This window comes from Macaca fascicularis, chromosome 2 (genome assembly GCF_037993035.2).
Source record: "Macaca fascicularis isolate 582-1 chromosome 2, T2T-MFA8v1.1".
Taxonomy (NCBI): domain Eukaryota; kingdom Metazoa; phylum Chordata; class Mammalia; order Primates; family Cercopithecidae; genus Macaca; species Macaca fascicularis.
Window position 1 is genome coordinate 159828320 of NC_088376.1, and position 12206 is coordinate 159840525.

General features: G+C 53.0%; 1 protein-coding gene across 3 annotated transcripts in view; it reads left to right on the forward strand.

The window, feature by feature from the left end:
• ADCY5 (adenylate cyclase 5) overlaps positions 1–12206 on the forward strand; it is a 164380-nt gene that overhangs the window by 23836 nt on the left and 128338 nt on the right. Inside the window, exon 1 of one of the 3 annotated variants that reach the window (XM_074033291.1) lies at positions 11939–12099. The exons of the other annotated variants lie outside the window; for them this stretch is intronic. The gene's annotated coding sequence lies outside the window, so the exon portion shown is untranslated. Of the gene's footprint in view, positions 1–11938; positions 12100–12206 lie in introns of those variants that run through there. 3 annotated transcript variants of the gene reach the window in all.

The window sequence follows — 12206 nt, forward strand, 5'->3', positions numbered from 1 at the left end:
TGTGGACACAGGGCTGGCCAACTGGGTGGATGGTTGGAGAACTGCTGGCAAGCGGTCTGCCAGCTTCCTGCCCATCCATCACCTTGTGTGCACCAGGATGGGCCCCTCTCTGCAGCGCTCAGTTACCCTAACATTGAGAGGGGCCACTCACGCCTGGGCTGCACTCAGTACGCTTGGGGAGGGGCTGCGCCAGTGCACCAGAAGTCACAACAGACCCTGACCCTGGCTGAAGGAGTCAGTCTCGAAATGGACCTTTTTTTCTTTTTGGCTAAATTAACATTTGGCATTTCAGGGTGCTGGCCCCACGCCCGGCCTCTCTGGCCTTCTGCCTGTCAGCTCCTTTGAGGCTATTTTTGCCATTCACTTATTTATTAACTATTATTGCTCCCCAGGACAGATGGGCACACAGGCATACTGACATGCGCATGCACACACACACACACGCACACACACACATGCACACATACACACTTCAAACCTGGAACCCGTTAGAAAAGCCAGCGTGTACTCGCCAGGCTGATCATGGGGTGGAGAAGGAGAAGCCATCAGGAGGACGGTCATCCTGGGTAAGACTGGAGGAAGGGCTGTTGGGGTGGCAGGAGGCAGCTGCCTCCTCAGAAACGCCCCCAGCCCCAAAGGCCTCGCTGTGCTTGTTCTAGCCCTCAGAGGTGTTCAGCCCTGGGAAGGGCTCATGTGAGAGGACTGTGCATTCTGCCTGGACCATCTTTCCAGGGAAATTGGCATGGGGAACTGGGACCTCTGAGCGCCCCCTGCTAGGATATAGGAGAGCGCTCGCCTTCCCCTTGGGGAGGCCCCAAGGTCTGCTTCTCTGCCTGACCCCACCAAACCCCCATTTTCTAGAGGAAGGAAACTTGGCTCCTGCCTTCAGAGAGCTCCCAGCCTAGTGAGGACAGCCCTGGACTCTGCTCGTGAAAGGAGCAGGCTTGGGTCTGTCTCAGCATCTGAGATCAAAGAGTATTGGAAGGCATAGGCCTGAGCGGAGGGGCAGCGTGTGCCCAGCCCCGCCCACCATTCCATCTCAGGGCCAATGGCCACCCCTTGGCCCCCACAGTCCCATGTGCGTGTGCACGGCGCAGACGCTTGGGTGACCGTGGGATAATCCTCATGCTGGCTTCCAGTCTCCTTGTCTCAGGCCCAGCCATCTGCTCTGGGATGGTGGCCTCACCATGTTTCTTCCACACCCGGCACTGGGACACTCAAAGGCCGGCATGGAACCACAGGGAGGACAGGATGAAAAGCGGGACCTTCTGCCATAGGCTGCCCGAGGCCTCTCTCAGGGCGTTGGCCTGTGTGTTGAAGAGATGGGAATGGTGCTCCCTGCCACTCCAAGGACACCAGGGCCTGAGCAGGTGCTGTGTCAGGGCTGAGTCCTGGGGTGGCCCCTTATGCTCTCCCCCTGAGCTGGCCACCCTCCCCTGCCCTTCTTTCCTCATACCCGAGAACCCTTCTCTGCCTCAGGAAGACACTGTGCTCCTGGGACTGGATTCTTACTGCAGAGGGACTGTCAGCTGCCGGGCCCTGTCCTCTGGGGCCCTTCTGCCTTGGGGCTTGGTGACAGGTCTTCTTAAAATGGTGTCAGGGAGCTCTTGAGGGCAGGGGCTTGTCTGTCCCCAGCAGATTGGGAACTCTGAGGACAGAAACGGGTACTGCTCCTTAGTCTGAGAGCCCCCTGAGGATGGCATTGCATCCCCTCTTCTCTCCCATCAGGACCCAGTTTCTAGCTGTGGGATGCAGAAGGTGCCCAGTCCTAGGCGCCTGAAGATCTGGGAAGGAGGCTGTGGGATGTGGAGGCCTCAAGGCTGTAGCTGGGGATGCGGGAAAGAGAGAAACTTCCCACCTCCCACGGCACAGAATCACATCCCCTTAGTCAGTGGTTTCCCTCTGCTTCCCCTTCTCCGAAGGGGTGGGGCGGGGATGGGTTTTATAGCTGGGGTCAGGATTCCACAAGCCTGATAGCCAGTGGAGCTTGTACCTAGCTTGGGCTCGTGCCCAGCATGGGCGTGAGTAAGGAAGAGGTGGATGTGAGTGTGGGATGGACCGGCAATCAGGGAGGGCTGAGCTGGTGCCTCTTGGACTCAAGACTGAGGCCAGACCTCCTGTGTCCTCTTGGGCTGCTGCCTTGTCTGACCCACTCCTGAGCCTGGGGCCAGGGTGGTCCCAGTAACTGGTCTGTCCTCTCACTGCAAGGTGCTGGGGAGTCTCTCCTGTCTGTGAAGTCAGCCCTGACACTCCTCCCCAGGAGGGAAACAGGGAAGTTTCTGCACCGTGTGTCCAGATACTGCTGTACAAAAAGTCCTGGGCTCCTATCGGGTGCTATGTCTGTGTCTGTATCTCCCTTACTTGAGAAAGGACCATCTCATTAATTGGCATGCTCGCCCCCTCCCCTGGAATGGCCACAGGCCTTGGATTCTTTTGGAGCCTTATGGCCTGTAAAGGCGTGATGAGAAGAGAGACCAAGCCTGCTGCTGATGGGCCCAGCCTGGAGCCATTATGCCATGGTCTAGGAGGAGGCGAGTCCTTACAGCTGGGCATTCTGGTTGGGGTTGAGGAGGGGAGTCACAGCGCCCCCTGCCACCAGACATGAGCTGAGCTCACTGCCTCTGCCCTGCAGTTGTGACTCAGTGGCTGTGTGGTTTAATGGTAGGTGCTGGGGCATTCCAGTTAGGCGGCTCTGCGTTTGAAACCCAGCTCTGCCACCTACCTGTATACAAGAGCCTTGGAGAAGCGATGGCAACTATCTGACCCTCAGTGTCCCCATTTAGCACTTGGCGCTATTGATATCCACTCCACAGGGCTGTTGTGAGAATTTGTGTACTAATCTGTATAAAACGCCCTAACCTACCTCCCTGCCTATGGGACTTCCGTGGGCAGCCCGAGAGGAGGTATGTCTGCTAAATGACTAGCTCCTCTGGCCACTGTGCCTGCCCTCATTTTTTCATGATCTTGTTCATTTTAGCTTCTGGCTGCTTTAACTGCTCATCCAAATCTAGACTCAGCTTTGGTGCCACTTTGCCGAGAGAAAGGATAGAAAGCCTGGCAGCATCAGGAGCTGAGCAGAACCCTTCAAGGGCCCCTCTGCCCAGGAGGAAGCTGACAGTCCCAGTGCCTGCACAGTTTTCTGATTCCCAGTAAAGACTGCATTATTATGAGCTAATGTCTGTGCTGTCCCTGGAGTGGCCAGGGGAGAAACACCGGGTAATGTGATTATTACAACAGTGACAGTAACAACAACAGCACACCAACAAGCCACACACATTTACGGAGAAGGCCGTGAGCTGAGGGGCTGGCTCCAGGCCAGGGCTGTGGTTAGCACACCAGGGATGGCTGTGGCGCTTGAAGAGAGTGAGTTTCAGGCTTTTCATGCTCAACTCTCCCACAGTCCTCCCCCATTGAATAAAAAGCCAACAGGACATATCAATAAATCCTTTCCACTATGGCATAGCAGTGGGTTTGATATAATGTGGTCTTGTGCCTGCCTGGGAGGCCAGTGGGGGAGCTCTCAAAAAGGAAGGCGGTGGTCTCCATCTGTTCTGTGTCCGCCATGCCCCTTACTCTTTACTTGCCCACTCAGAACTCCTCCCACCCAGTCATTGCCTACCACCCACCCTTGGATGACGATGTGAGCCAGGGTACAGGGAGCAATTGCCCTGTGAGAATTCTCCATGGCTCAATCTGATGGTCATAGTGGACCACACCCAGGTACTAGATTTAGGACTAGGTGTCATGATGAGATAATGTCTGTGCTGCCCAGAACTGGCATAAGTGCTAACATAGTATGATGTGATTATTGTAGTGTAGTGGCTAAAGACCACCTGAGTGTGAATCCTGGGTTTATCATTCATATACTGTACAACTTTGAGGAAGTTACCTAACCTGTCTGGGTCTCAGCTTTCTCAGTAGGAAGTGGAGATAATAAAAGTAACCTACTTCTCAGTGCTGGTAAACCTGCTTGTAATAGTGTGTAGCACCTGGTCAGCCCTATAAGGATTTACTCTTTTATAGTCATTCTTTCAACAGAACAATAAGCACTTGGAGTGATTCTCACCCTTGGGGTCTGTTATATGTTAAACTGTCTCCCAAAAAAGATGTTGAAATCCCAACCCACAGTACCTACGACCTTATATGAAAATAGGGTCTTTGCAGATGACAGTGTTAAGATGAGGTCATCAGGGTGGGCCCTAATCCAGCGTGACTGGTGTCCTTATAAAAAGGGGAAATTTGGACAGATGCAAATTTACACAGAGGCAAGACGACCTGAAGACAGGGAGAGAACACCATCTACAAGCCAAGGAACACCTGAGGCTACCACAAGCCAGGAGAGAGGCAGGGAACAGATTTTTTTCTTCTTGGGAAACAGCCCTCAGAAGGAACCAACTCTGCCAACATTTTGATTTTGGACTTCTGGCCCCCAGAACTGTGAGACAATAGATTTCCGTTGTTTATGCCACTGAGTTGTGGAATTTTGCTGCAGTAGCCCTAGCAGACTAGTGCAGGATCTGAAGCAGGTATGGTGTGGGCCACTGCCCCTCACTGCTGCCCTGAGCTGCTTGCCACCCCCAGGGACAAACAGTGTCAGAACTGAGCAGGCCAGGGTGGCAAGGCTTTGGCTGGCCTCAAGCCTCTGGCATCTGTCTCAGATGGTCCAGGCTCTTGACCGTGTAGGAGAATGGAGATGGGGCCATCTGTAAGGCCTGGGGCACAGATCACTCACCCTTCACCTCCCACCCTACCTTCCTGCCCCTCATCTCTTTCTTAACCCACTTCCTGCCTCATCCCTGCTCCAGGCAGGAGGAAAAGGAGAAGGGAGGTAACAAATCTCTGCGAGGACAAGCCAAAGCAGGGTTTTGGCCTGAACATCTCTGCCCTTCTTGCCATCTCCTGGAGCCTTAACTGTGATCTCTAAGCGGGAAATGATCTGCCTGTCTAGGGTGTATCTGTGTGTCTGTGCATGCATGTGAGTGTGGATAGAAAATGTCCTTCATTAAGCTGCTGTGGCCTCGTGACCATGACTCATAAACTTACAACCAAGCTGTGCTGGACAGAGGAGACCTGTCTCCAGGGTGGGTGATGCCAGCTCCTGATATAGCAGCCAGTGCCAAGGCCCTTTGCAGCACACCTTGGCAGCCTGCCCCGCCTGCTCCCTCTAAAGAACGGTTTGTTCAGTTTCATTTGAGGAAACAGATATGTCTTGAGCATCTCTGTATGCATAGCCTAGGGATACAATGATGAGGATGGTGCAGGCTTCACCCACAGGGAGCTCATCATTTGTGCTGGGTGGAGGTGTGGGGGGCATCTACAACAACTGCGCGAATAACTCAATACAAGGTAGAATGAAATGAGCACGGGGGAAGTGCAAGGTGACAGTCGGAGTGGGAAGAGCGACTCAGAGGAGAAGGGGAGCTGAGCAGCAGCTGGGGAGGGCTGGATGGGGGAGAGCCCAGGGAAGGCTTCATGAAGGAGGTCACTTTTGAGAGGGGCCCCGCAGCAAAAGCCTTGCTGGCAGGGGGAGCGGAAACAAAGGTTTGGAAGCTGCAATGTGCCACGTATGTCCGGGTACATAGAGTCTTCCCTGGTGACCCAAGCACAGGGTCCTCCCTGGAGCAGGCAGGAGTTGAGGCTGAATGTGACACATCATGGCTGCCCTCACATGCTGGGGCGAGGAGTATCTATAGAACCGAGGTGTAAAAGGGGATCCACTGAGGTCTGCGGGCAGGAGTGCACGGTGCAGTCTGTACTTTAGAAGGGTCGGTTGGACAGGGAGCATTTACAGGATTGAGGAGGCTGATGCAAGTCTGGCAACGTGGGTATGGGGCCTGAGGTGGGAGTAGGAAGGAAATGGTGAAGGGAGAGACATTTCTGTTGGAAAAGTGACAGGATTTGGCAAGTGAGGAAGAGGAGGCGTGGAAGATGAGCCAGAGTGATGGAATACTGCTGCCATTCAAAGAGAAGTGGGTGGGCGGACGGCACTTCCCTGGCCTGTGGGGGCGCGTGGAGGGGAGGGCCTTGAGTGCCACCTGACTGTGTGCTCCTCAGATGCGTGGAGGGCCTGGAATCATGATGAGGGGAGGGGATGCAGCGCTCTCTCGGGTACCGGGTGCGCTATCAGTGTTCCCTAGAGAAACAGAACCCTTAGGATTTATATAGACATAGAAAGATTCACTCTGGGGGATTGGCTTATGCAGTTACAGAGGCTGAGAAGACCCATGAGCTGTTGTCTGTAAGCTGGAGGACCAGAAAAGCCAGTGACGTGGTTTCAGTCCAAGCCTGAAGGCCTGAAACCCAGGAGAGACAATGGTGTAAGTCCCAGCCTAAGTCAGAGGCCTGAGAACCAGGAGCCTGCTGTCCAAGGCCAAGGGAAGATGGATGTCCCAGTTCAAGAAGAGAGCGAATTCTCCCCTCCTCTACCTTTTTGCTCTATTCAAGCCTTCAGTAGTCAAGCCTTCAGTGGATTTGATAACGCCCACCTGAATTTGGTGAGGGCGATTGCTGTGGTTTGAGTTTGTTTTCACCGAAACTCATGTTGAAATTTGATCCCCAATGTGGTGGTGTTGGAAGGTGGGGCCTAGTGGAAGGTGTGTGGGTCTTGGGGGCAGATCCCTCACGAATGACTTGGTGCTGTTCTTCTGGTAGTGAGTGAGTTCTCACTCTGCTGAGGCTGGATTCGTTCCTGGGAGAGTGAGTTGTTGTAAAGCCAGGGCACCCATAGGTTTTGTTCCTTCACACATATCTGCTTCCCCTTTGATCTTTGCCATGTTGTGACACAGCATGAAAAGCCTTCCGCAGAAGCGGAGCAGATGCTGGCGCCATGCTTCCTGAACTTTTCAGCCTGCAGAAGCATGAGCTAAATATACCTCTTTTCTTTCTAAATTACCCAGTCTCAGGTATTCTGTTATAGCAACACAAAATATACTAAGGCAGCAATTTTCTTTACTCAGTCGGCTGATTCCAATGCTAATCTCTTCTGGATGTACCCTTGCAGATACACCCAGTTATAATGTTTTACAACTATCTGGGCATCCCTTAGCCTAGTCAAGTCCACATGTAAAATTAGCCCTCATGCCAGGGATGGTGGGAACATGGACCAGGTGGTAAGGTGGGATCTTTTGGGAACATGTGCCACTGGCCTTTCCAGGAACCAGTGATCAGTGTGGGCCTCAGCTCCTGAGGTCTGAGTGCTCTGTAACTTAGACCTGCTGACGGGCGCACTGGCTGGCTTCACCAGGGAAGTGAGCCCACTCTGATTCCTGTGAATGGCTGTCTCCTTGCCTGCAGAATTGTTGGTAGCCATGGCTGGTCTAGAGTCTCGCTCTGTTGGAAGGCCACCCACTCTGCATTTTCCTCCAGCACATTGTAGGCATCCCAGGCCATCTTACCTTACAAGCCTTCATTTATATCATTTTCTGAGTTCTATTTCATAAAATTCTAGAATGTCAGGGCTGGAAAGAAGTATAACCATCATCTCCAGCCCTCTCATTTTCAGAGGAACAAATAGAGGCCCAGAGAGGTGAGGTGACCACCCAGGGTCACATGGCTACTCCGTGGCTGATTTAGACCCATCTGAATGGATTGGATTTAGACCTGCTGTCTTCTGACTTGAGATACTGTCCCGTGGCCCATATCTTTTCCCTGTTACCTCCTTTATTTGTAGATTTCTGGCCACTTCAATGCCAGGAACAACACATCCATCTCTAGCATTCAGCAAAGTGGACATTTAGTAAGGACTTGTCCTTGAATGAGAGAAGGATAATGACTAGCCTGTGCAAATATCTGTTCAGTTACAGAGTTCTGGGAACAAGGGTTTAAGGTAATGTTCTCTCTGGGGACCTGTTTGTCCAGGATTTGTGAGGGGAGGAGGGCTCACTGGCCAGCGGGCAGTTATCTCCCTCACTGCCCCATTAGGGAGCCCAGGAAGAGGAATGAGGAGAGAGCGTGGGAGCCTCTCACTGACTTCCTGAAGAAGCAGAGCCACCTGTGGCCTTTTCATGCCTCCTGCCCTGGATCACATGGTGGGGGTGGGGTAGGGGAGAACCTGGTACCTTGGGGGATGCCAAGAAGTCAGGGGCTCTTGAGCTAGACAGATCTGCTGTGGGGACAGATGGAACTGCAATGCACCTTTGGCTCTCAGCTCTCTCAGGGGAAGGAGCTATTCGTCTGCTCAGGCTGCTGTAACATTTACCAGAGACTGGGGGCATAAACAACAGAAATGTATTTTCTCACAGTTCTGGAGGCTGGACGTCAGGATCAAGGTGCCAGAGGATTGGGGTCGGATGAGGATTCTCTCTTTGGGTTGCAGATGGCTGCCTTTCGCTGGGTCTTTTCTCTGTGTTCTCACGGAGAGAGAGATCTCTGGAGCCTACTCTTTTTCCTATGAGATGAGAGTCCCAGTCTTATGACCTCATTTAAGCCTAATTACCTCCCTCAAGGCTCCATCTCCAAATACACTCACACTGGGGGACAGGGCTTCAACAGAGGAACTTTGGGGGCCATAATTCAGTTTGTGGCAGAGAGAGTTTCTGAATAATAAGAGCCACGGGTTGGTATTTTCCTCTATCAGGGTGCCTTGTCCCCAGCATGAAAGCCCTATCGGGTAGGAGTTTGCTCAAAATCTTGAGGTCTCCACCAGTTTCTGTGAGAGACTTCTTCCAGGTCCCTCAGTGCCTTAGAGCCTCCTGCCTCCCTTCTAATCAAATCAGGGACAGGGAGGCCCTTTGGGAGGTTGTCCAGGCTGTTCCACTGTTGAGCAGCCTGATGTCTTCCCCAAGACAAGGGGACAAAATGTTCTGGCTATAAATGTCCCAGGGAAGGAGGTTATTGCCTTTAGCCCCTTTTGGGGGAAGCATCTGGAAGTAAGTTCTGAGGAATGAAGTCTCAGAAAGAGGGCTGTTGCGGCAGAGGTGACCTGTCCATTCAGACAGGTCCTTGAGGAGAATGGGCCCCTCGGAGGGTCAGTGTCGTGGCCACCCAGGCCTCCCACACCACCTGTCCCTTTCTGCTGATTCTCCTTTTCCTTTGCCCTGCCCCGTTCTTGGACACCTCACCTGGGGCCTGTACTGTAACCCCTGACCCTAGGTGGAGCCTTTATCTTGGATTTTTTGGTATGGAACATTCAAAGTAGAGAAAATAATGAACTACCATATACCTACCATTCAACCAGCAGTTGTCACGATTTTGCCGCATTGATTTCACTTACTCTTTTTTCTTTTTTTCTTCTTGCTGAAGTATATTAAAGCAAATTCCAGCCATCATGTCCATTTACCCCTGTATACCTAGCATGTATTTCTGAAAACCATCTACCTGAATTTGATCTTTGCCTCTCTGTGACCCTGGGTCCACTAAAGCCGCTCAGTTTCCTCACTGTGAGTGACCCCCAAAGGGCATGGTGTTCGGGTTAAATGAAGGAAAATTTAAAAAGGAAAACAATGTTGTAAGAAGGAGCACCAGATTAGACCTGGAGGCCCGGGCTTTGTAATTAAACTGCATTCTCTGTGGTTGGAGCTCCTCCCCAAGGCCACAGAGGCCACAGGGGCGCTGTGGGATGTGCCACCTCCTTTCTCGTTTCAGGAAAAGTAATCACTTTCTAAACGGTCCCACAGACACTGAAGAGAGGCTCATTAGTTCTCCCAGGGGCTGCCATCACCCCTGGGAGGACAAGCTCAGAAAGAATCTGGGTCATTTTCTTTTGTGCCATGAAGCCCTCCCCAGGGCTCTGGTGAGAAGTGATCTGACTGGCCGAGACCACAGGCACACTGACACTTGGCAGGCTCGCTCTGGCTCTGGCGTGGAGGTGGTACTAGTATACCATGGAGCTGGGGGAGAGGCTGGATAACCCTCTGTCCAGGCATGGTGGAGGGTTCCACCCTGTCCCCTGGTCCCCAGCTGAGCCAAAGGAAGTTTTATGATTCCATCCCATTCCTCTCTAACAAATGCATTTCTCTCCCTCCCTTGGCAACCTAAGCTGTGCTTACAGAAAATACGAGTCTAGAATAAACAGTTCCTATCAGACCCGAGGACCAGTGGGGGCTGTGGGAGAACCCATGGATCCTCTCCCTGGTGATGAGGGGTGGTCGCGGGCTCTGCTTTAGCTCACCCCAAGGATCTTCTCTCTAGGGACCCAAGGGGCCGCAGTGGGAAGCTTTGGAGTCCGCCTTACGTTCAAATCCTGCTTCTGGCTGTGACTACCTGTGCAACCTTGGGCAGGTTACTTAGCCCCTCAGGGCCCCAGTTTCCTCATCTGTAGACCCTCGGGAGGGTTGCTTTAAAGATGAGCCATCAGGGCCGGGCATGGTGGCTTGTGCCTATAGTCCCAAGCACTTTGGCAGGCTGAGGTGAGCGGATCACTTGAGGTCAAGTGTTAGAGACCAGCATGGGCAATGTGGTGAAACCCCATCTCTACTAAAAATACAAAAATTAGCTGGGCGTGGTGGTGCGTGCCTGTAATCCCAGCTACTTGGGAGGCTGAGGCAGGAGAATTGCTTGAACCCAGTAGGCAGAGGTTACAGTGAACCAAGATCATGCCACTGCACTCCAGCCTGGGCAACAGAGCCAGACTTTGTCTCGGGAAAAAAAAAAAAAAGCCATCAGGTCAAGCCCTAGCTCAGAAGTGGTCCTCAGAAATGCTGCTTTCTCTCCCCTGAGTTGGAGCTCCTCATCCCCTGGTGTTTAGTCCTGGACACAAGAAATCATTGGCTGAAAGAACATCCATATGGTTTCTGAGGAACATTTGCCATATGTTAGCTCGTTGGAGTGTCAGGGAAGTGGGAACTATTATCATCCCCATTTTACAGTTTAGAAAAAAAGGCTTCGAGAGGATAAAGGGTCCCACAGAGTTGCACAGTAAGTGTGCAGGTGGGGCGTGGGTGTGGGACAAGCTAGTAGGTGAGATCAGTGTAGAGGGGCCGGCAGGAGGGCCGTGCTGCGGTTATCCACTTGGGAGCAGAGAAGAGTGGGGTGGACTGAGGAGTGATGGCAGGTCTTTGAAGTTTGGTGTCCCCCAAAGTTATTCTTCATTGATCCATCCCAGGCAGATGCCGGGCAGTTTATATGCCTTTAGCCCAAGATGTACTGTCCAGACCACCTTCTTCGCCTCTTTCCCTCCTCCCTTCTGAGTTTTATCTGAATCAGGACTGGCAGGGAGCTTCACAGTCATCTCCCCAAACTCTTTCTGCATCGTCCCATCCGAGAGTGAGGCTGAACACACAGGATCACACAGTTTGCAGCTGGGCTGGGGTGCAGCTCCTGGGCCTCACTCTGTCCGTTCTGCAGCACCCCTTTGTCTCCCCCGCTCTCTGCTACCATTTGCTCCTTCGAGGACAGACACTGGGTTTCATGTCTCTCGCACCCAACATGGTTAGGCTTGTAGAACAAAGCAAAGGCAGGTGAACTGCTTTCCCTGCCCTCACTGAGGAAGAGCAAGAGGGCCTCAAGCTGCAGCCTGAGGGATTTACGTTAGACTGACAGCAGGCCAAGCAGAGTGACTTGAATGGGCCTGCTGTCCTGTTTCCAAAGGCTGTTAATCGGTTGCTCCCTCTGGTGAGAGGCTCACGGCTCTGGGATTTGTTTGCTGGGATCCTGTGCAGCTCTGGATACAGAATCCACCCCTGACCTGGCCTCTCAACACAGGCTTCAGGTTTCTGAGGGGAGACCCTCTGCAAGCCCGGCTTTCTATGACTCCACTGTGGAAATTCTGTCTGGGAGGGGGCATCTCCCTCCCTGCTCAGGCTGAGATCAGAGGCCTCCCAGAAATCAACCACCCTTCCTTGGGCCCAGCCCACCCAGGGGCCTGAGCTCATGGCTCAGCCATCTCTCTGGTCGGGGACGGGAAGTGCTCCTGCGTGCTTTAGATTAGGGAAATGTTCCGTGTTCCGTGTTTTAGGCACGCTCAGCTCCTGCCTTCCGAAAGGTCACTGCTTAAGAAAACAGTCTGGTCCTTGGCTTGGCCCATCTGCTGGGAGATGGGCTGCGATTCCTCTCCCACGAACTGGCAGTTTCCAAGATGAAAATGGGAAAACAGAACAGGGGAGTGAGGCTGGTCCCGTCCTGGAGGAGCCGGCGTCATGAAGCCTGTGTCTGCTGAGGACGGTGAGGGCGTCTCCAGGGGCTCCGTGACTTCTTAGAGATGTGGATTTAACCAGGAGACAGCGCATGCTGGCCTGTGCCGCCTGCCCTATCAGGCTGTGCTGGGCGTC